This window comes from Triticum dicoccoides, chromosome 1A (assembly GCF_002162155.2).
Source record: "Triticum dicoccoides isolate Atlit2015 ecotype Zavitan chromosome 1A, WEW_v2.0, whole genome shotgun sequence".
In the NCBI taxonomy this organism is placed as follows: domain Eukaryota; kingdom Viridiplantae; phylum Streptophyta; class Magnoliopsida; order Poales; family Poaceae; genus Triticum; species Triticum dicoccoides.
The window spans coordinates 253996811-254017486 of record NC_041380.1 but is presented as its reverse complement, the minus strand read 5'-3'; the positions used below and the strand labels follow the sequence as shown (position 1 = coordinate 254017486).

The 20676-nt window shown below is 48.2% G+C and overlaps 1 pseudogene; it reads right to left on the bottom strand.

The window, feature by feature from the left end:
• The window catches only part of LOC119279690, a 35839-nt pseudogene extending 16365 nt beyond the window's left edge, over positions 1 to 19474 (bottom strand).
• Positions 19475 to 20676: the final 1202 nt, after the last annotated feature.

Sequence of the window (20676 nt, the reverse complement as noted above, 5' to 3'; positions counted from 1 at the left end):
TTCTTATGAAGACTCAACAACACGAAGCTCGCCGCACCAGCCGGCACAGCGGCCAGGTAGTTACCTCCGCCGGTTTACCGAACAGTCCGGTTCGGAAACGTCATTCCGCGGTCTCTAATTCGCTTGTCCGTGCTTGTCCTAAAGCGGGCTGCTTTCGTCAACCTCTTAATCCGTCTGACTCCGATTATCAGGTTATTTCCCACTCATCTTCTGGCGAGTCGTCGGCTACTCAGCTCCCACCGCTCAAAATGGTGCTTGGGTAAGCTATATTTATTGTGATGTTTGCAGTATATTGCCTTAGAACATATGTTGTATTTAATTTTGTTATTCTTCTCAGGGCCAAACCTAGGCCGAGCAAGAAGGCCCGCCTGGATAAAGCGGCCGAAGAGGATGTCATTCTTGAACCAGGCACCACACCCAATCTTGAAGCGGTTATTCCTGAGGATATTCCCAATGATCCACGGCAGCCAGATGATGATCTTACTGCTGAGGAAAGACCTACTGATACCTCAGGTCCTATCCATCAGCCCACAGGTTCCCTCCGGGTTGAAAGCTCCACCGGTCCCGCAAAACCTACTGACAAGCCAACAGCTCCAGTGCAAACCGGCGGTACCAATGATGATGAAGTTGTCATTACTGGCACTGGCCATACTGATCCAAGCAATCCTGTCGCTTTATCCAAACATTCTGCCAAGGAAGAATTAGCTGCTTTTGGCAAAGGCAAGTGGAATGCTGATCTGACGGCTTACGCTGCTCTGAACGCCCAAGATATCCATTCCGGCTATCTGAACCGGCTGTATACCAGCCGTGACTATGAAGCCGGTCTGGTTAACATGATGAAGGATAAATATGAGGTAACTTCCATATGCTCCTTCCTGCTTGTATGCTTTCATTCTTGCTGACTCTCCTAGCCCCTAAGGGCTGATTTGAAATATTCTTTCAAACCGGGACTTAATAATATGAATCTTGATGCTTTGAATTTGCTGATGTAGTCCCCAAGGGCCGGTTCAACTTAGCGTAGTTAAGCCGGTACTTTAAGTAATTGAAACCGCCGCATCAGAATACATATGATCAAATAGCCATTAGCCCCCAAGTGCCAAGTTGAATACTTGTATTGATCTTGGGACTTTGTAAACAATTGAAAGATGAAGATCGAATATGCATTAGCCCCCAAGTGCTAAGCGCATAACTTGTTATGTGGTTGGTACTTGAATCCTTCTACCGATTTGTTGAAACATATATCTGTATGCCTGTAGGCGGAGCTGAAGGCGAAAGAAAGCCAAGTCATCGATCTGCAAGAAAACCTGAAAACCCAACAGGCTGAAACCTCCAAGGCAAAAGAGGAATTGGCTAGTGCCTTAAGCGCCATGGAACAACTTAAGGAGAACTTCAAGAAGAAACGGGCGGATTGGGCCATTGAAAAATCCGCTTTGATCAAACGAGTAGAGGATGCCGAGGCTGCACAGAAACCAGTGACGGATGAACTGACCAGCATAAAGCGGCACATTCATACCATGACCACTTCTATCTTTGGTAATCCAGCTTGCCTTCTGAATTGGTTCTGCTTTCTTACAGAGTTGCCGGTTTATTAACCTTTTATGGTATTTCAGGGACACGCATTGGTCACTTGGGGTCAGATGTACGGAAGAAATTGAAAGCCGCCTATACCTTGGTTGAACAATTGTATACTGGTGCCCAGCAGATCATCTGTACCGCGTCTCATAACAAACCGGCGCCCACTTTGATGAAACTGTCAGTGCTTCCTGCCCGGGTTGAAGAGCTGAAGAAATCTGCTGCTCGAACCGGTGCAATCAATGCTTTGATCCGGGTAAAAGCCCGGGTGCCGGATTTTGATCCTATTGAAGTGGCTCAGGGTTATCCCAGTTTGAAGGAAGACGGGTCAGAATTTGGTGAAGCGGATCTGCGAGCCATAAACCGGGAGGTACGTCCGCTAGCTTGTCAACTGGCTGAGGAAGCAGATTTGTCGCATTATCAAGCCCAATATGACAGCCAGAACAAGCGAATAGCTGCACTAATCCATGAATCGGAAAACCTGATCCCTCCAATCCGTAAGCATACTTACGCTCCCGATATTGACCCGTCTTCGCTAATCCATGACGAAGCTGTTTTTCAAGCATTGATGGGAATCGACTCGACTGTGGATTTCCAGCCACTGGGTAGAGAAACGGAAGCTGAAGCGGCGCAGGATGACCCACAACCATCAGGCCAGGCTGGTGGCCAAGATTAAACCGGAAGTTGGTTTTAAAACTGTCTATCCTTTGTGAAAAACAATTATGTTATTATGGGCACCATGTTGCCTTGTAATAGGCTAGCTGATACCTTTGATGTTGATATGCCTTCGTGCATAACTTGTTCTTCCTGTGGTAATGATCTTTCCAAAATACTTTCTGAAATAAGAAATTCGTTAAGTGCCACCGCGGTTGTACCGTCAGGAGGAATATGATGTTTGTATATATAAAGTCAAAACATCCGAAACAAAATTTTAAGTATATGATCAAAAAATTTGAGATACATAATACCTGCCACCGTTGAGTGTGAAGTTGGCTTGGCCAACCTTGAAGCGGAGTTTTTGCAAACCCACACTGTTGGAGGAAATAACAACTCCTGTATATGTATATGACACTGGTTACCATGTAAACCGTGCCGGGTTATAATGAACACCGTGTTACTCCATAAGAGGATGTTAACAACACGGATCAAACCGGACAAATAGTCTCCGGATTGACGTGAACTATGTTCCGTCAATTGATTGGTTAAAAAACTTTGTCGGTTTAAAGAACACAATAAAAAACAAAAAACCCCTTCAAAGAAAAGTATGAAGCAAAAGTAACAACTGTAACCATGGCCAAACACGACCAAGCTCCCGTTAGGTGTAACTATGGTTATAGTTAGCCAGGTCCCCAAGTGATTCTTGTGGCATTTATGCCGACCAAATGGCGTGGTCATGGTTCGGGTTCGACCAAGCCCCCAAGTGATTCTGTGGCCTTAGGCCGATCAAGAGGCATGACTGGTTCAGACATGACCAAGTCCCCAAGTGATCTGGTTGCTTTCGCCTATCAAGAGGCATGGTATTGGTTCGGACACGTCCAATCCTCCAAGTGATATAACACGATGCTTTTGGCAAAGCGAACTCAAGGGGTAAACCGGAGGCCGCTTTAGAGCAACTCCGTGTAACCTCACATGATGTAAAAGAACAGATACCCCGCTTTAGCTGAGGTTCCAGTTTATTATACTTAATCATAATATATACATTGTATGTACATAAGTATAGCCAATGGCTCAGGTATAGTAAGGCCGAAGATGAGCTATATTCCACGGCTTGTTAGTCTCCTCCTCTGATGTACGTGAGTCCTTATGCTCTCGAATATCGATCAGATAGTACGACCCGTTGTGCAGATTCTTGCTGACCACGAAAGGCCCCTCCCAAGGTGGGGATAGCTTATGCATATCAGTCTGATCTTGGATCAGCCGAAGCACCAAATCTCCTTCCTGGAAGGCTCTGGTTCTGACTCGGCGACTGTGATAACGACGAAGATCCTGTTGGTAAATCGTCGATTGGGCGGCTGCGATGTCACGCTCTTCATCCAACCGGTCCAAAGCATCTTGCCGTACTGTCTCGTTGTCCGCTTCAACATAAGTCATGACACGAGGTGAGTCATGACGGATATCGCTGGGGAGAACCACCTCCGCTCCATAAACCATGAAGAACGGTGTGTATCCTGTTGATCTGTTGGGTGTTGTACTGATACTCCAGAACACAGATGGTAATTCTTCTACCCAAAAATCCGGCGTTCTCTGCAAAGGAACCATGAGCCGGGGCTTGATGCCTCTCAAGATCTCTTGATTATCTCTTTCTGCTTGACCATTGGACTGTGGATGTGCCACTGATGAAACATCGAGCCGGATGTGCTCCCGTTTGCAGAACTCCTTCATAGCACCTTTGGACAAATTGGTACAATTATCTGTGATAATACTGTGCGGAAAGCCAAACCGGAAAATCACCTTTTTGATGAACTGAACCGCCGTGGCCGCATCACACTTGCTAACAGGTTCTGCCTCCACCCACTTTGTAAACTTGTCCACCGCCACCAGGAGGTGGGTCTTCTTATCTTTGTACCTTTTGAAAGGCCCAACCATATCCAGCCCCCAAGTCGCAAACGGCCAAGTAATTGGAATCATCCTCAATTCTTGAGCCGGTACATGAGCACATCTTGAAAAACTTTGGCAACCATCACATCGTGTGACCAAATCCTTCGCATCAGCATGAGCAGTTAACCAATAGAAACCATGGCGAAACGCTTTAGCCACCAGAGACTTTGAACCGGCGTGGTGACCACAATCTCCTTCGTGGATCTCACGCAAAATTTCACGGCCTTCTTCAGGAGACACGCAACGTTGAAAAGCTCCTGATACACTGCAATGATGCAACTCACCGTTGATGACAGCCATGGACTTGGATCGCCGGATTATCTGTCGGGCCAGAATCTCATCTTCTGGCAACTCGCCCCGGTTCTTGTACGCCAGGTAAGGAAGCGTCCAATCTGGAATAACATGAAGAACTGCCACCAATTGAGCCTCCGGATCAGGAATGGCCAAATCCTCTTCACCAGGGATCTTCACCGACGGGTTGTGCAGCACATCCAGAAAAACATTGGGTGGGACCGGTTTGCCCTGAGAGCCCAGCCGGCTTAAAGCGTCCGCCGCTTCATTTTTCCGTCGGTCCACGTGGTCCACCTGATAGCCTCTGAAATAACCTACAACAATATCCACCTCACGATGATATGCTGCCATGAGTGGGTCCTTGGAGTCCCAAGTGCCAGACACTTGCTGAGCCACAAGGTCCGAATCATCGAAGCACTTAACTCGACTTAGATTCATCTCCTTAGCCATCCGAAGACCATGGAGCAAGGCTTCATACTCAGCTGCATTGTTAGTACAAGGGAACATTAAACGGAGAACATAACAAAACTTATCACCTCGTGGGGAAGTTAATACGACTCCAGCCCCCGAGCCTTCCAACTGCCTGGATCCGTCAAAATGGATGGTCCAATACGTATGATCCGGCTTTTCTTCAGGTGCTTGCATTTCCGTCCAATCATTGATGAAATCAACAAGTGCTTGAGACTTAATCGCTGTCCGAGGCACATATATCAAACCGTACGGCCCCAGCTCTATAGCCCACTTTGCAATCCGGCCAGTTGCTTCTCGGTTATGGATGATATCTCCCAAAGGAGCAGAACTGACCATCGTAATTGGGTTCCCTTGGAAGTATTGCTTAAGCTTCCGGCTTGCCATAAAAACTCCGTACACCAGCTTCTGCCAGTGCGGATACCTTTGCTTGGACTCAATGAGTACCTCGCTGATATAATAGACCGGACGTTGAACCGGATGCTCCTTACCTGCCTCCTTTCGTTCCACCACAATAGCCACGCTGACCGCACGAGCATTAGCAGCAACATATAGCAGTAACGGCTCCTTGTCAATGGGAGCGGCGAGCACAGGCGGATTGGCCAATTGCCGCTTTAAGTCCTCAAATGCTTCATCAGCAGCAGAACTCCAGAGGAACTGATCCGTCTTCTTCAACATCTGATACAAAGGGATCGCCTTCTCACCGAGGCGGCTGATAAACCGGCTTAACGCGGCAATCCGGCCTGCCAGGCATTGAACATCATTGATACACTTCGGTTTAGCCAGGGAGGTGATGGCTGTGATCTTCTCCGGATTAGCCTCAATTGCCCTGTTGGACACCAGAAAACCCAATAACTTGCCCGCCGGTACACCAAAGACACACTTGTCCGGATTAAGCATCATCTTGTACGTCCTTAGGTTATCAAAGGTTTCCTTCAAATCATCAACCAGAGTCTCCTTCTCCCTGGATTTAACCACGATATCATCCACGTAAGCATGTACATTACGGCCAATCTGCTTGTGAAGACAATTTTGTACACACCGTTGATAAGTTGCCTGGGCACTTTTGAGACCAAAGGGCATAGACACATAGCAGAAGGCTCCAAAGGGAGTTATGAATGTCGTCTTCTCCTGGTCCTTAACTGCCATTTTGATCTGATGGTAGCCAGAATATGCATCCAAAAAACTTAAACGCTCACAACCCGCCGTAGCATCAATGATTTGATCAATACGGGGGAGGGCAAAAGGATCTGCTGGACAAGCCTTATTAAGATCTGTGTAATCCACACACATACGCCAGGTGCCATTTTTTTTAAGGACTAGCACCGGATTGGCAAGCCACTCAGAGTGAAAAACTTAAACAATAAAACTAGCTGCTAAGAGCCTGGCTACCTCTTCTCCAATCGCCTTGCGTCTTTCTTCATTAAACCGGCAGAGGAACTATTTCACCGGTTTGTATTTAGGATCCACATTAAGTGTGTGCTCAGCGAGTTGCCTCGGTACACCTGGCATGTCAGAGGGCTTCCATGCAAAAATGTCCCAATTCTCACGGATGAACTCGATGAGCGCGCTTTCCTATTTCGGATCCAAGTTGGCACTAATGCTGAACTGCTTGGACGAATCGCCAGGTACGAAGTCAACAAGCTTAGTTTCTGCTGCCGATTTGAACTTTAGGGCCGGATCATGCTCCGTAGTTGGCTTCTTCAACGGAGTCATGTCCGCCGGATCAACATTGTCTGTATAGTACTTCAACTCCTCGGTGGCACAAACCGACTCTGCATAAGCCGCATCTCCTTCCTCCTGGATGCATGCAGCTAAGTCCACTATCGACATAGGCTGTTTACAGGTATCCTTGAAATTGTTCATAAACCGGGCTCGTAATTGGGCCCATGAACTGATAGAATTAGCGGGCAAGCTTTTTAACCAAGTACGGGCCGTTCCTTCAAGCATCATGGTGAAGTATTTCGCACACGCCGTGTCATCCACATCAAGCATCTCCATGGCCATCTCATAGCTCTCTACCCATGTCTCTGGTGGTTGATCCGCCATATAATTTGGTACCTTGCGTGGGCCTTTGAAATCCTTGGGCAGGCGCACGTTGCGTAAAGCGGGGATGAGGCAAGGCACCCCCAAAGAACTAGAAGTAACACCAGGTTTGATTGAAATGGTTGGATGAACCGGCGTGAGCTGCCGAGCCTGATGTTGTGTGGCTAACTCGGCCTCCCTACGCGCTCGGGCCCGGTTCACCACTTCCTGAGTGTCATCAGCACCACCCATCGGGTTGTTGCCACGGGGTGCTCCACGTCGTTCATTACTCGACACTGCTGGTTCATCCATATGCCTGCTATAGCTCCGGCTTGGACGGGGAGTCGAGTGGATCCAGTCGCGGCTGTACGAGTACGCCTCCTGTTGGGCCAAAGCTGTCCTCAGAAGTTCCTTGACCCGTCGCGTCTCTACTGCCTGCGGCGAGTCACCTTCAACTGGAATGGCCTCCAGTCGTGCAGCAGTGGCAACAAGATTGTCCATTGGGTTGGAGTAGTGACCCAGAGGTGTTAAAGCATCCCGAGGTATAACGGTGTTTTGACGAGGGGGTCCATCTGACGGGGCTGAACCAGTGCACCGGTCCCAGGGGCTTCTGCCCGGTTCCCCTCCAGCGGATTACTGGCTCTTGGTCCTGGAGTGTTGAAAAGGTCTCTGGCCTCGAAAACCGGAGGTAAGCGGGACCGGTGCTTCCTCCTCATGACTTCATGCGACGCGCTTTGATCCAACATAAGCCTGTAGGCCTGTGCGTCTAAAGCGGCCCGCTCTGCGGCCATCCTGGTGTCCTTAGCCGCCAGATCCGTTTTGGCCTGGGTGATTTGTTCCTTTACCTTTGCAATCTCCGTGTTGTGAGCGTCCTGATCTGGCGGATTAACTTCTGCCATAAGCACAACCAACGCATCAAATAGTTCTGATAGAACCTAAGCCGGTGGGCGCACAGGGCCTCTCGCCCCGGCAACCGTTGCCGCTGTTGAACCGGAGATCGTTGCCGCGGCTGTCGAAGAGTGAAGCGCTGCTTGTGTTCCGGTCATGAATATTCCAACCCGGTTAGGTAGATCGGAGGGGTCCGGAATACTGTCGCCATCGGAACAGCTCTCAATCCGGCCATCTTGTAGCTGATAAAGAGATTCGGTTTCTCCGGTCGAATATTCGTCACCGGAACGAACGGCAGTCGCCCCGTGAAGCTCCGATCCATCCTCATAACTCCCTCCATGGATCATTCCCACGAAGGCACGCTTCATGGCCGGTTTAACCCGGGCGGATCGCGCACGCTGAGCCGTCTCGACGAGGTCGATGCAGATGTCCGGCTCAGGGCCCGGTTCACCGATCTTGCCAATGAAAACGTGAATGCTACCAAAGGGGACCCGGTACCCGTACTCAATTGAGTCGGCCTCGGGGCCCAGCCTGCGTCGTCGATGTTGAGTTTGCCGTGACGACTCTTAGTCATCCGGCCCATAGCGTAGCCCTCGAGTCCTTTAAAGCGGACCTCCAAGAACCGGAAACCATCGTGCGATAGCCCCACGGTGGACGCCAACTGTCGTGGTTTTGTCACGGCAGATGTCCTAGAGAAAGGACTTAGTCGTGGAGCCATCGCCACGGGTTAGCTTGAAGGGGTTAAAACGGACACAAGGACGCAAGAGAGTTTATACTAGTTCGGCCCCTTCAATGAAGGTAAAAGTCTACGTCTAGTTGTGATGGAATTGATGGGTGTTTCGATGACTAGGGAGCAAATAAGCTTCGCCTATGTCTCGAGTTGTTGTCTGTCCATGAACCGCCGCCGGGTCGTCCCCTTATATACATGGGTGACGCCCGTCGGTTTACAGAGTCCCGATACCGGCTCATAGATGCGTTCGGTTCGGTCTCCACTATTCCTAACCTATAACACAAGTTACATACCGACGCCGGTTTATAGCTATAGGCCTTAAGCCGATTATGGGCCTTCAGCCCTCATCTGCCCTCATGGGCTTTTATCATACTCAACTACTGATGAAGTTAACCCGGCTTGTCCTGTCCGGTTTACGCCCAGTAGTAATATCCCCAACACAGCTCGTATGGGTCCTGCCCGTTGTGTTTGGCCCGGCCGGATTTGCTTTTACTGTATCCGGCGTGACGTTTACCGTCTCATAGAGTGGTGGGCCCTCGTGATCCGTAGATCAATCTTGAATGCTTTGCTTTGTCCTCCAATATGTCTAGCAGGTCTGGCGTATCTCCACATGCCTTTTTATTTGGATGGCATTGGGGTGGAGGCTGAGCTTTTGGCTGCAATGCCTCTCTATCGCGGCCACGAGGTGGCCGATCAGCCGTATCATACGCTTCTTCCTCCAGTCGGGGTAGTAACCTGCGCCTTGGGTAACTCTTGGAGGGACGCTCGAGTTTATATTCCTCGGTCGCGAGGACTTCAGTCCATTTGTCAGCTAGAAGATCTTGATCAGCTTGAAGCTGCTGCTGTTTTTTCTTCAGGCTATTTGCCATGGCCATAAGCCTGCGCTTGAAGCGCTCTTGTTCAACGGGATCCTCTGGTACGGCGAATTCATCATCGCCGAGGCTTGCCTCGTCTTCGGAGGGGGGCATGTAATTTTCATCATCCTCCTCTCCGCCAGCTGCCCTCTCAAGAGAGCTGGCTCCTTCATCCTCCTGCTCTAAATCTTGCTGGAGGGGATTGTTGTTGTCTTCGGCGCTATCCGGAGTGTTATTATCTCCTGTGCAGGTATCACAACTTTTGCTTTGGCGGGACTTAGAGCGGCGCCGCTGACGTCGGTGCTTGGGTTGCTTCTTGGAGGGGTCATCCTCCACTATCTCGTCGTCGCTGCCTTCATTGGGTGTATCCACCATGTATATGTCATACAACGAGGTGCCTTTCCAGTGCCCTATAGGTGCTGGTTCATGTTCGTCTCCTACATCATCGTCCATACCGTCGATGTCTTCGGAGTCGAAGTCGAGCATGTCGGTTAAATCATCGACAGTGGCTACAAAGTGGGTGGTGGGTGGGCGTCGAATTTCTTCGTCATCCGCATCCCAGTCCTGTTGGCCATAATCCGGCCAGGGCTCTCCTAACAAAGACAGAGATCTTAGTGAATTCAGAATGTCGCCGAAGGGAGAGTGCTGAAAGATATCCACGGCGGTGAATTCCATGATCGCCGCCCAATCGGATTCGATTGGCAGGGGCGCGGATGGTTCAGGGTCTGGAAGAGAGTCCGGAACCTTGGAGTCATGGGCTGCGCAGAGGATTATGCTGGTGTTTGGCTCGATCACCGTCGAGACTGCAGCCCCTGAGGCAGTGTCTAGCCACCCGTCCTCGATTGGTGCAGCTGGCTCCGAGCTAAGGGTCAGAGCTGATGCGGGTGCGGCCTCTGGGGTACCGTCCGGTGGCAGAGCTAGGTCATACCCATCGCGACAGTGCGGCGCGCCCGGCTGTGGCTCGAATCCGTCGAAAATCAAGTCCCCACGGATGTTGGCCGTGTAATTCAAACTTTCAAATTTGACCTGATGACCAGAAGAGTAGCTTTCAATCTACTCCAAATGGCCAAGCGAATTAGCCCGCAGTGCAAAGCCGCCGAATACGAAGATCTGTTTGGGGAGAAAAGTCTCACCCTGGACCACATCGCTACCGATGATAGTAGGAGCCATCAAGCCTAACGGCGACGACACAGGGGAACTCTCAATGAAAGCACCAATGTCGGTGTCAAAACCGGCGGATCTCGGGTAGGGGGTCCCGAACTGTGCGTCTAGGCCGGATGGTAACAGGAGGCAAGGGACACGAAGTTTTACCCAGGTTCGGGCCCTCTTGATGGAGGTAAAACCCTACGTCCTGCTTGATTAATATTGAAGATATGGGTGTTACAAGAATAGATCTACCACGAGATCAGAGAGGCTAAACCCTAGAAGCTAGCCTATGGTATGATTGTATGTTCTGATTGTTGTCCTACGGACTAAAACCCTTCGGTTTATATAGACACCGAAGAGGGTTAGGGTTACACAAGGTCGGTTACAAAGGAGGAGATATCCATATACGTATTGCCTAGCTTGCCTTCCACGCCAAGTAGAGTCCCATCCGAACACGAGACGAAGTCTTCAATCTTGTATCTTCATAGTCTAATAGTCCGGCCAATGGAGATAGTCCGGCTGTCCGGAGACCCCCTAATCCAGGACTCCCTCAATGATCACGATGTATTTGTCGAGAGGCTCTACGAAGATGCCATCGAGGAGTGATGACATCAAGCAATAGGAAGGATGAAGAAAAAGGCTATTGGAACCACGGATACGACACAAACTTGAAATCAAGCTTGTTGTTCAAAGCAAAATGATATGATGAATATGTTTAGCTCATCCCCGAAAATTATGCTCCGGGAGGAAGGACCAGGTAGCACATTTAAAATTTAGCATGATAATGATATAGCCGATAATGCTAGGAATGACTTGAAGTATTATTAAACTCATAAGCAACAAAAATTACTTAAGAGTTTTAGAATCAGAGTGTGGAATCGATTCACTTATTGGCGTTCTCGAGTGACTAACAACTCAAAACCCAGGGAAATAAGAAATCGATGAGAAGTAATACCAGATGAAGACTCGTAGGAAGCAACACGGTTCTTTGTTATTCTCAAGATACCGGAGGGTAATGCTCGATGGAAGATCAAAATAGAGGTTGCGAAGATGCAGTTATCTACAGAAGACAAGTGCTTTAACTTGTCCAAGAAATAAAATCCAATGGGAACAATCATGGTCGGAGCCACGGTTGCAATGGATCAATTTATAGATACAAGATGAGCTTGTACCAAAGAAATAATTATTTTTACGAGCAGCTTCCATGATAAGTTCTACATCGGGTCCATGGGCATGAACACAAAGGTTCAAGGTCGACTCCCACTTCTTCAATGCATGACCTCTCATTTACTTCTCGCTTTTGATGAAGTTGTAGTGTAGAAATTTTTATCTGACGTAACACCAGTAGAGTATGACCCATAGAAATTTTTGGGTTCACACAAATTAGGGAAAGCATTAGTTCAGCCCGTCGGGGCATCTTAGGAACATTTGCTAAAACTTCAGAGGTAATTAACTCAAGCTCGGAAGCAGAGCATGGTAGACAAAAATAGGGGATACAGTTTACCAAAGGCATTATGTATCAGGGAAGAATTCACAAGGTGATTAAATATGAAGGACATTGTTAGATGGTAGTCCAACAAAGGATCTAATGACCCATAACAGAGCTGATGTGGGTATCGGTACCCAACCAGACAAAGAAAGAATGCAAGGAGATGAGATTATAGAAACATCTGACTAACTCAAAGTTTAATTAACAAAGGAATTATAAATTCCAAGACAAGGGATCAGAAGCAATGCTCTGATTAGGGATGGATAAGTTGAATAGCCTTAGGGGTACAATTGATGACAATTTGATTGGTCGAGATCCAGCTCATGTTTAAAATAACGTCTGAGCCAGAAGGAGGAATTCTAGGATCTGATTGAGGATTACGTGCATTCGCAACACATTGAATCAATGGACTCAAAATAATAACAACAGAGGATGACAACAAGATTACCAGACTTATGGGATTAATCCTAATGCAAGCAAGCAAGAATTTAAAGAGCAATAGGCTATTGAGGATTTTCGGAAGATCAAATGGTATTTTGAAGACTTCTATGAAATACATGAAACAATTGGGGATGAGAGGATACTCGGTAAGTGCGAGAAATTATCCATAGGGGTATTCAGGCGGTAAAGAACTGCAAGGCAGTAGGCACAAAGAATTCTCGGAACAATAGAGAGAATTTCGGGGTAACTGGGAATAAAAGTAAGAACAACAAGTGTAAGTATTTATCCATAGGGATATTTCGATGGTAGGGAATTGCCAAAGCAACGGGCACAAAGTCTCGAGAGAACATCGGAGAGTATCTTCGAAATCCTTCGGTGCACCAAGCAATCATCCGGAGTGAGGGGCTCTCCGGGAGAAAGTATTTACGAGAACCTAGAGTTAGAGTTAACAAAATCATTTAACCCGAATAGAAGAGAGGTCAGATTCCTAGAGTATAGACGAGGAGTAAAAGATCCTAATACCACCCAATGGCGACGTGGGCCCGTAAGACACACATACATGTTAGTAAAAGTTTTTTTTCAGTGACTAGACTCAACTTCGGCCAAGGAGATGGAAAGGGGGCTACCTACAGGCAGTTGGCTCTGATACCAACTTGTGACGCCCTCGATTCAATCATACACTAATCATACACGCAAATGTGTACGATCAAGATCAAGGACTCACGAGAAGATATCACAACACAATTCTAGACACAAATTAAAATAATACAAGCGTTATATTACAAGTCAGGGTTCTCGAGGGCTCGAATACACAAGAGTCAGTGGAAGCAACATTATCTGAGTACAGACATGAGTTAGACAAGTTTGTCTTAAGAAGGCTAGCACAAAAGCATCATCGATCGAAAAGGCAAGGCCTCCTGCCTGGGAGCCTCCTAACTACTCCTGGTCGTCGTCGGCCTCCACGTAGTAGTAGGCACCCCCAGCGTAGTAGCAGTCGTTGTCGAAGGTGGCGTCTGGATCCTGGGCTCCACCATCTGGTTGCGACATCCGAGAAGAATGAAAAAGGAGGAAAAGGAGGGAGCAAAGCAACCGTGAGTACTCATCCAAAGTACTCGCAAGCAAGGATCTACACTACATATGCAACATTTATCAAAGGAAGGCTGTATACGTGGACTGGGCTGCAGAAATGCTAGAATAGAGAGAAAGCCTAACCCTATCGAAGACTAGCATCTTCAACATCTTCAAGCAGCTCCAAGCATCTTCCAGCATCAGAAGAGATAAGAGTAGCATAAAATAAGTAATAGTAGTGTTATCAACCTCCGCCGGAGATCCTTTCTCGACTCCCTGCGAGAGAGCAATCCCAGAGCCATAATATCCAGTTATCATCACAAACCAATTCTCATCACAAGTATCCAGTTCTAGTTGTATCGATCAGGATACAACTCCAAGTGTCCGTTACCGTAGGACAGGCTATCGATAGATGTTTTCTTCCCTGTGGGGGTGCACCAACTTACCCACCAAGCTCGATTAACTCCGGCCGGACACACTTTCCTAGGTCATGCTCGGCCTCGGCCAAACAATATGCCGCAACTCGACCTAGGATTAATAGAGAGGTCAGCACACCGGACTAAACCTATGCCCCCAGGGATCATGGGCCATCTCCCCGGGAACTCCTGCATGTTGCGTGGGCAGCCGGTGAGCAGACCTAGCTACCTCCTTCAAAAAGGTAGGTGCTTACCAGTCCAACCCGGCGCGTGCCGCTCAGTCGCTGACGTCTATTAAGCTTCGACTGATGTATACGACACAGAACGCCCATACTATGCCCACGTGATGGTTAGTGCTATCAGGCCAGAGGCCCCTCGGATCAAATATCCAAATCGTAGTGGATTAGGAGCACGCGATAACGAGCAGAGACTCACGATCGATGTGACCGCGTCGCCCCGTCTCGAGTACTTGCAGCAAGGGCTAAGAATGCCCGGCCACGCCTCGTAAGTGTCTCGCGGGCAGCTTCCAGGTCAACCCGACTCCACATCACTCGCAATTAAGCTCGCACGAGTACCCCTCAGGGACGACCCATCTTTAATAACATGGCTCAGTGCAAAGTCATAGTAACCATAGTAACTGTGTGTCTAACACCAAGGGGAAAACCCGAGGAATCACCCCCGGTGAATTCCATTCGATGTAATCAACAAGGTGAACGTAAGAGGATTCATCCTCGAGGTTCACACTTGAGGGGTTGCACGACAGAGCTGTATCGGAAGTGGTTAAGGAGGAAACCACCCTCGATGACCACGACCGAATAGCTACACTACAGAGATCTCATCAGGAGTGATGTAAGAGGTTCCACCCTCGGCACTCGATGGTAACTCTACAGAGTTGAGCAACAAAAGGGGAAAGTGACGTGCGGTGTCGGGGCCTGGTCTTCGATCCCGTTGATCGGGTCTTCCATGATGAAGCAGGGGCAACAAGGACAAGGTGGGGGTCACTGATGGAGCACTAACCAACCTATACTAAGCAGTTTAGGATAAGCAGGTAGGTAGCAATAAGCAGGTTACAAAAGCAGGCTATGCATCAGAATAGGAGCAAACAATAACAATAGCAAAATTCTAATGCAAGCATGAGATAATGAAATGGGCGATATCGGGATGATCAAAGGGGGGGGGCTTGCCTGGTTGCTCTGGCAAGGAGGGGTCGTTGTCGACGTAGTCGAACACAGGGGCATCAGCAGTGGTCTCGAGGTCTACCGGAGAAGAAGAGGGGGAAGAAAGAGTAAATACACGCAAACATAAGCATAACAAGACAATAAGCGGTGCTAGAGGTGTTCTAACGCAGCGCTAGGCGATACTGACGAAGGAGGATAACATCCGAGAAAGTTTTCCCGGTTCCGGACGTTTGTGAGACAGATGAACCGGAGGGGAAAAGTTCAACATTTGCTATGCTAGGGACGTGTGATAGACGAACGGAGGGCGTATTCGAATTCGTCTCGTCGTTCTGAGCAACTTTCATGTATAAACTTTTTCGATTCGAGCTACGGTTTATTTACTATGAATTTCTAAAGTTTTATTAATATTCTTAAATTGTTTTAATTAATTAATTCGAAACATTTTAAAAGCAAAAAAGCTAGGTGTACCCAAAAAGGTACCCAGCAGAACAGCATAGAGGCTGACTGGTGGGCCCTGGTCAACTGTTCCAGTCAAGGCTTGACTAGACCGTTGACTGGTCAAAAGGTGAACAATGTAAGAAGGGCCCGCATGTCATTCTCACAGCAGCTAAACTAACAGTTAGATTAGTCTAAAAGTAATTAGGGCGATTAAGTTTTAAATAGTTTAATTAAACCAAAATAATTAAGTTAATTAATTCACTAATTAATTAATTAAATTGTTTATTTATTTACATGACTATTTCTTAAACATTTTTATTTTCGTTTTAGGGGCTGGGCCCCATCTGTCATTGGCCCGTAGGCCAAACAGGGTGGGCGGACAACGGGCGCGGGCGCCGATCGCTGACCGGGCACTGGCTCAGGCCAGCCTCGGCCGTCGGCGAGTGAAGGCCAGGACGGGCGCGAGGAAGGGGGCGACCAGGGGTGGCAGAGTGGCGAGCAGCAGTGAGGCGGGGGTCGCAGAAGGTTGCCGCAGCAGGGAGCAGAGGCAGGGGAGAGCGACAGCGGCGAGCGGCTGTGAGCAAACGGTGGCAGCAGCAATAGGAAGCAGCGGCGGCGGCGGGAGCAGGCGAGCCACGAGCACGGCGGGGCGCGCACATGGACAGCGTGTGTCACGGCCGGGTGTGGCCACACGAGGCAGGGCCGCGGCCAAGCAGGGGCGAGCATGTACGTGCGGCGACGTCTACGGCGGGGGATTCGGAAGGGGAGGCAAGGGGGTTTCTCACCCCCATTGCAGGGCAGGGGGTCGGCGAGGCTCGATGCAGTCCGTTGATGGAGAGGCGGGGCAGGGTCAAGGAGGCGGTCCGGTGGGGTCTAGCGATGGCGCCGTCCGGGACGATGGCGTCGAGCAGCACCGGTCGGCGAGGCGCGGTGGTCGGGACACAGCGGGGTCGTGGGGCGGGCGCCATGTGGGGGGGGGAGACGGGAAGGCAGGCGCCGGCGAGGGGGGTGGCCGGAGGCGCCGAGCGGCGGCAGCGTGGCGAAGGGGTCGGGGCCCTCTGTCCCGATCCAGGCGGGGCAAGGGGAGAGAGGCCTGCGGGGAGTGTGAAAGTGCAACTATCCCTAGGTGGTTTTGGTAATTCATAACAACATATAGCTCATTGAGCTAATGCTATTCCAAGATGACTATTTCAGGAAAGCTCAATGATTGGCATGGCATGGATGTGAAAGTGGAACCCTCAAAATGCTAAGGACAAAGGATTGGCTCAAGCTCAAAAGCTCAAGACTCTTCATTTTATATTTTAGTGATCCAAGATCACATTGAGTCTTTAGGAAAAGCCAATACTATCAAGGAGGGATGAGGTGTTGCTTAATGAGCCTCTTGCTTCATGTGCTTAGTGATATGCTCCAAAACCCTCAACTACTTTCCCATATCCACATATGACCTAAACCCTAAGCCAAACTCGGTCCTACCGATTCTTTCTATCCGGCGCCACCGAGTTTCACTTGTCATAAGCCACTGCCAAACCCTAGCAATTAGGTTCTACCGATAGGGATCTCGGTCTCACCGAGATGGGATTGCAAACTCTCTGTTTCCCTTTCGTAACTTTTCGGTCTCACCGAAAGAGCGAATCGGTCCCACCGAGATTGCAGTGTAAACTCTTTGTTTCCTTTTTGTAACTTTTCGGTCTCACCGAAATAGCAAATCGGTCCCACCGAGTTTACCTGACCAACTCTCTGGTTAGCTTATTACCAAACTCGGTCTCACCGAGTTTGTGTAATCGGTCTCACCGAGATTACGTTATGCCCAAACCCTAACCATATCGGTCCTACCGAGTTGCATGTCAGTCCCATCGAAAATCTCTAACGGTCACTAGGTTTACCTTTTCGGTCCGACCGAGTTTGTTGATTCGGTCCCACCGAGATTGGAAAACTATGTGTAACGGTTGGATTTTGTGTGGAGGCTATATATACCCCTCCACCTCCTCTTCATTCAGAGAGAGAGCCATCAGAACACATACACAATTCCAACTCATATGTTCTGAGAGAGAACCACCTACTCATGTGTTGAGACCAAGATATTCCATTCCTACCATATGAATCTTGATCTCTAGCCTTCCCCAAGTTGCTTTCCACTCAAATCTTCTTTCCACAAAATCCAAATCCTATGAGAGAGAGTTGAGTGTTGGGGAGACTATCATTTGAAGCACAAGAGCAAGGAGTTCATCATCAACACACCATTTGTTACTTCTTGGAGAGTGGTGTCTCCTAGATTGGCTAGGTGTTACTTGGGAGCCTCCGACAAGATTGTGGAGTTGAACCAAGGAGTTTGTAAGGGCAAGGAGATCGCCTACTTCGTGAAGATCTACAGCTAGTGAGGCAAGTCCTTCGTGGGCGATGGCCATGGTGGGATAGACAAGGTTGCTTCTTCGTGGACCCTTCGTGGGTGGTTGCTTCTTCGTGGACCCTTTGTGGGTGGAGCCCTCCGTGGACTCGCGCAACCATTACCCTTCGTGGGTGGAGCCCTCCGTGGACTCGCGCAACCGTTACCCTTCGTGGGTTGAAGTCTCCATCAACGTGGATGTAGGATAGCACCACCTATCCGAACCACGGGAAAAACATCCGTGTCTCCAATTGCGTTTGAATTCTCCAAACCCTTCCCTTTACATTCTTGCAAGTTGCATGCTTTACTTTCCGCTGCCAATATACTCTTTGCATGCTTGCTTGAATTGTGTGATGATTGCTTGACTTGTTCTAGAATAGCTAAAATCTGCCAAGAACTAAAATTGGGAAAAGGTTAAGTTTTTATTTGGTCAAGTAGTCTAATCACCCCCCCCCCCCTCTAGACATACTTTCGGTTCTACAGAGTGGGTGGAGGAGTGGGGATCGGGAGAGGTTAGGGTTCGGGGAGTGAGGTGGCCTAATAGGCCAAGGAGGCAGCAGGGGTGGGCCGGTTGGGCCGCGTGGGTGGCCAGCTGAGCCTATTGGCTCAGTTGTCCGGGGGGTCTCTTTTGCATTTTATTTTCTGTTTAAATTTTGCTAATGTTTGTGTTAAACTGCAAATCTAAACAAGCCTTGTTAGATACGAGACTTACCTCATAAAACAAGCACATTAATTCTTTGAGTCACAAAAAGTTTGAGGCCAAAGGAAGTTGTCTAACCAATTTTAAAATTGCAAAGACCAATTTTAAAAGTTGTTGGACCACTAAATAATTTCCAGGGGCACCTTGAGAATTCAAAAGAAGTTGGCTCCAGCATGAAAAATATCCAGGGATTATTTTCCACCCTTTGAACATTTTAGTTTGCATGTTTGGCAAATTTGAATTTTGACTTTAAATTTGAGTTTGAAAATGAACAGTGATTTGGATCAAGTGAAGATTAGCAACAATAACTTGGTGACATGGCACCATTAACAGGGGATTACGCTAACATGACACTGTGGGTGTTACAACTTTCCGAAGGAAACATCCTCCTCTTGCGAGGACCTCATCGTCCACACCTCCAATTTTTGTTTAACATGAAGAACTCTAAACACCAAATATTCGTGCATTTGCTCAATTAGCTTGAGAATGTACAAGTTGTATCTGACCACATGTGTAAATGGAAATAGATAAGGTGGAATAATTAACATGGTACCTCTCAAACATTGCTGGTGCCACTGCCGATCTTCGGGCTCTTGTGCAAATTTGTTGATTTCCATGTCATCATCGCCATACACATAACTGAAGTATTCTTCCACCTATCATGAGAAAAAATATCATGATTTTTAGTTGTGCTGACGAAGATGGTTGGATGGTAACAGAAGATGGAAGCCAATCAAGCGGATCCGCCAAGATGGCCTCCCAAATCTGTACTTGGTCCGTTGGCTCCATTATGTGTATGGATCTGCAGCAGCCGATGACATGAGCACAAAGTCAGGACTCGTGACTAAAGCCATTAGAAAATAACAAGCAGACTAGCTATAACTTGGTGCTAGAGGTAGCTCATGAATGAACTAATCACCCATGAGAGGGCGTGTTGCACTTGATGATTTTATTTTATTTTTTGGAAAAGGGGCGCAGCCCCGGTCTCTGCATCAGAAAGATGCATACGAAAACATTTATTAAAAGCAAATAGATCCAACAAAGGTCATGAACTCCATTACAAATTAGTCCCCAAACGGCTCACAAAGAGCGGATAATAAAAGACACAGCCGACATGCAAAATAAAGATAGAAAAACTAATTGCCTATCATATTACATGACCGCCATCCGAACCGGTTGAATATAGCCCGAGCTACCATCTCCCATCGGGCAGATCGAGTAACCAAATGCTCACTGGCCTCCATCCGAGTGAGTAGTGACCACATACGGATCAACGTAGTAGCTTGGAAGATAACCTGCAAAAATGAGTATTTATTGTTCTGTTAAAAACCAAATCATTCCTGCAGTTCCAGACTGCCCAAAGTAAAGCACATACTCCTACACGAATGTGTTTAGCTGTTCGGGTCTCTATCCCATCCAGCCACGTCCCAAATAACGTGTTGATATTATTCGGAGGAGTAATATTAAAAGCAATGTGAACAGTCCGCCAAAGAACCTTCGCCATGGGACAATCCAAAAAGAGGTGTTTGATAGTCTCGTCTTGATCACAAAAACTACATCTCTTAGAGCGGGTCCAATTGCGCTTTGTCAAATTGTCCTTGGTTAAAATGACTTGTTTATGTACAAACCACATAAACACTTTAACCCTTAGAGGGACTTTGACATTCCAAACATGTTTGGAATAGGGAATAGAGCTAGAATTTATGACATCTAAGTACATTGATTTAACCGTGACTCCCCATTCCTGGTTAATTTCCAGCTCAACGAATCCGGCCGTTGAGCAAGCTGCACATCCATCAGTCTTCTCACTAGATGGAGCCAGGCTTCCCAATGCGCTCTGGTTAGTGTTCTTCTAAATTGGATATTGAGGGGAGCGGACCTAAGTATGGTTGCAACCAGAGCGTCTCTCCGTTGCACGATGCTATAAAGAGACGGATACTGTAGCGTGAGAGGTGTTTCCCCTAGCCATGTATCCTCCCAGAATCTCGTGG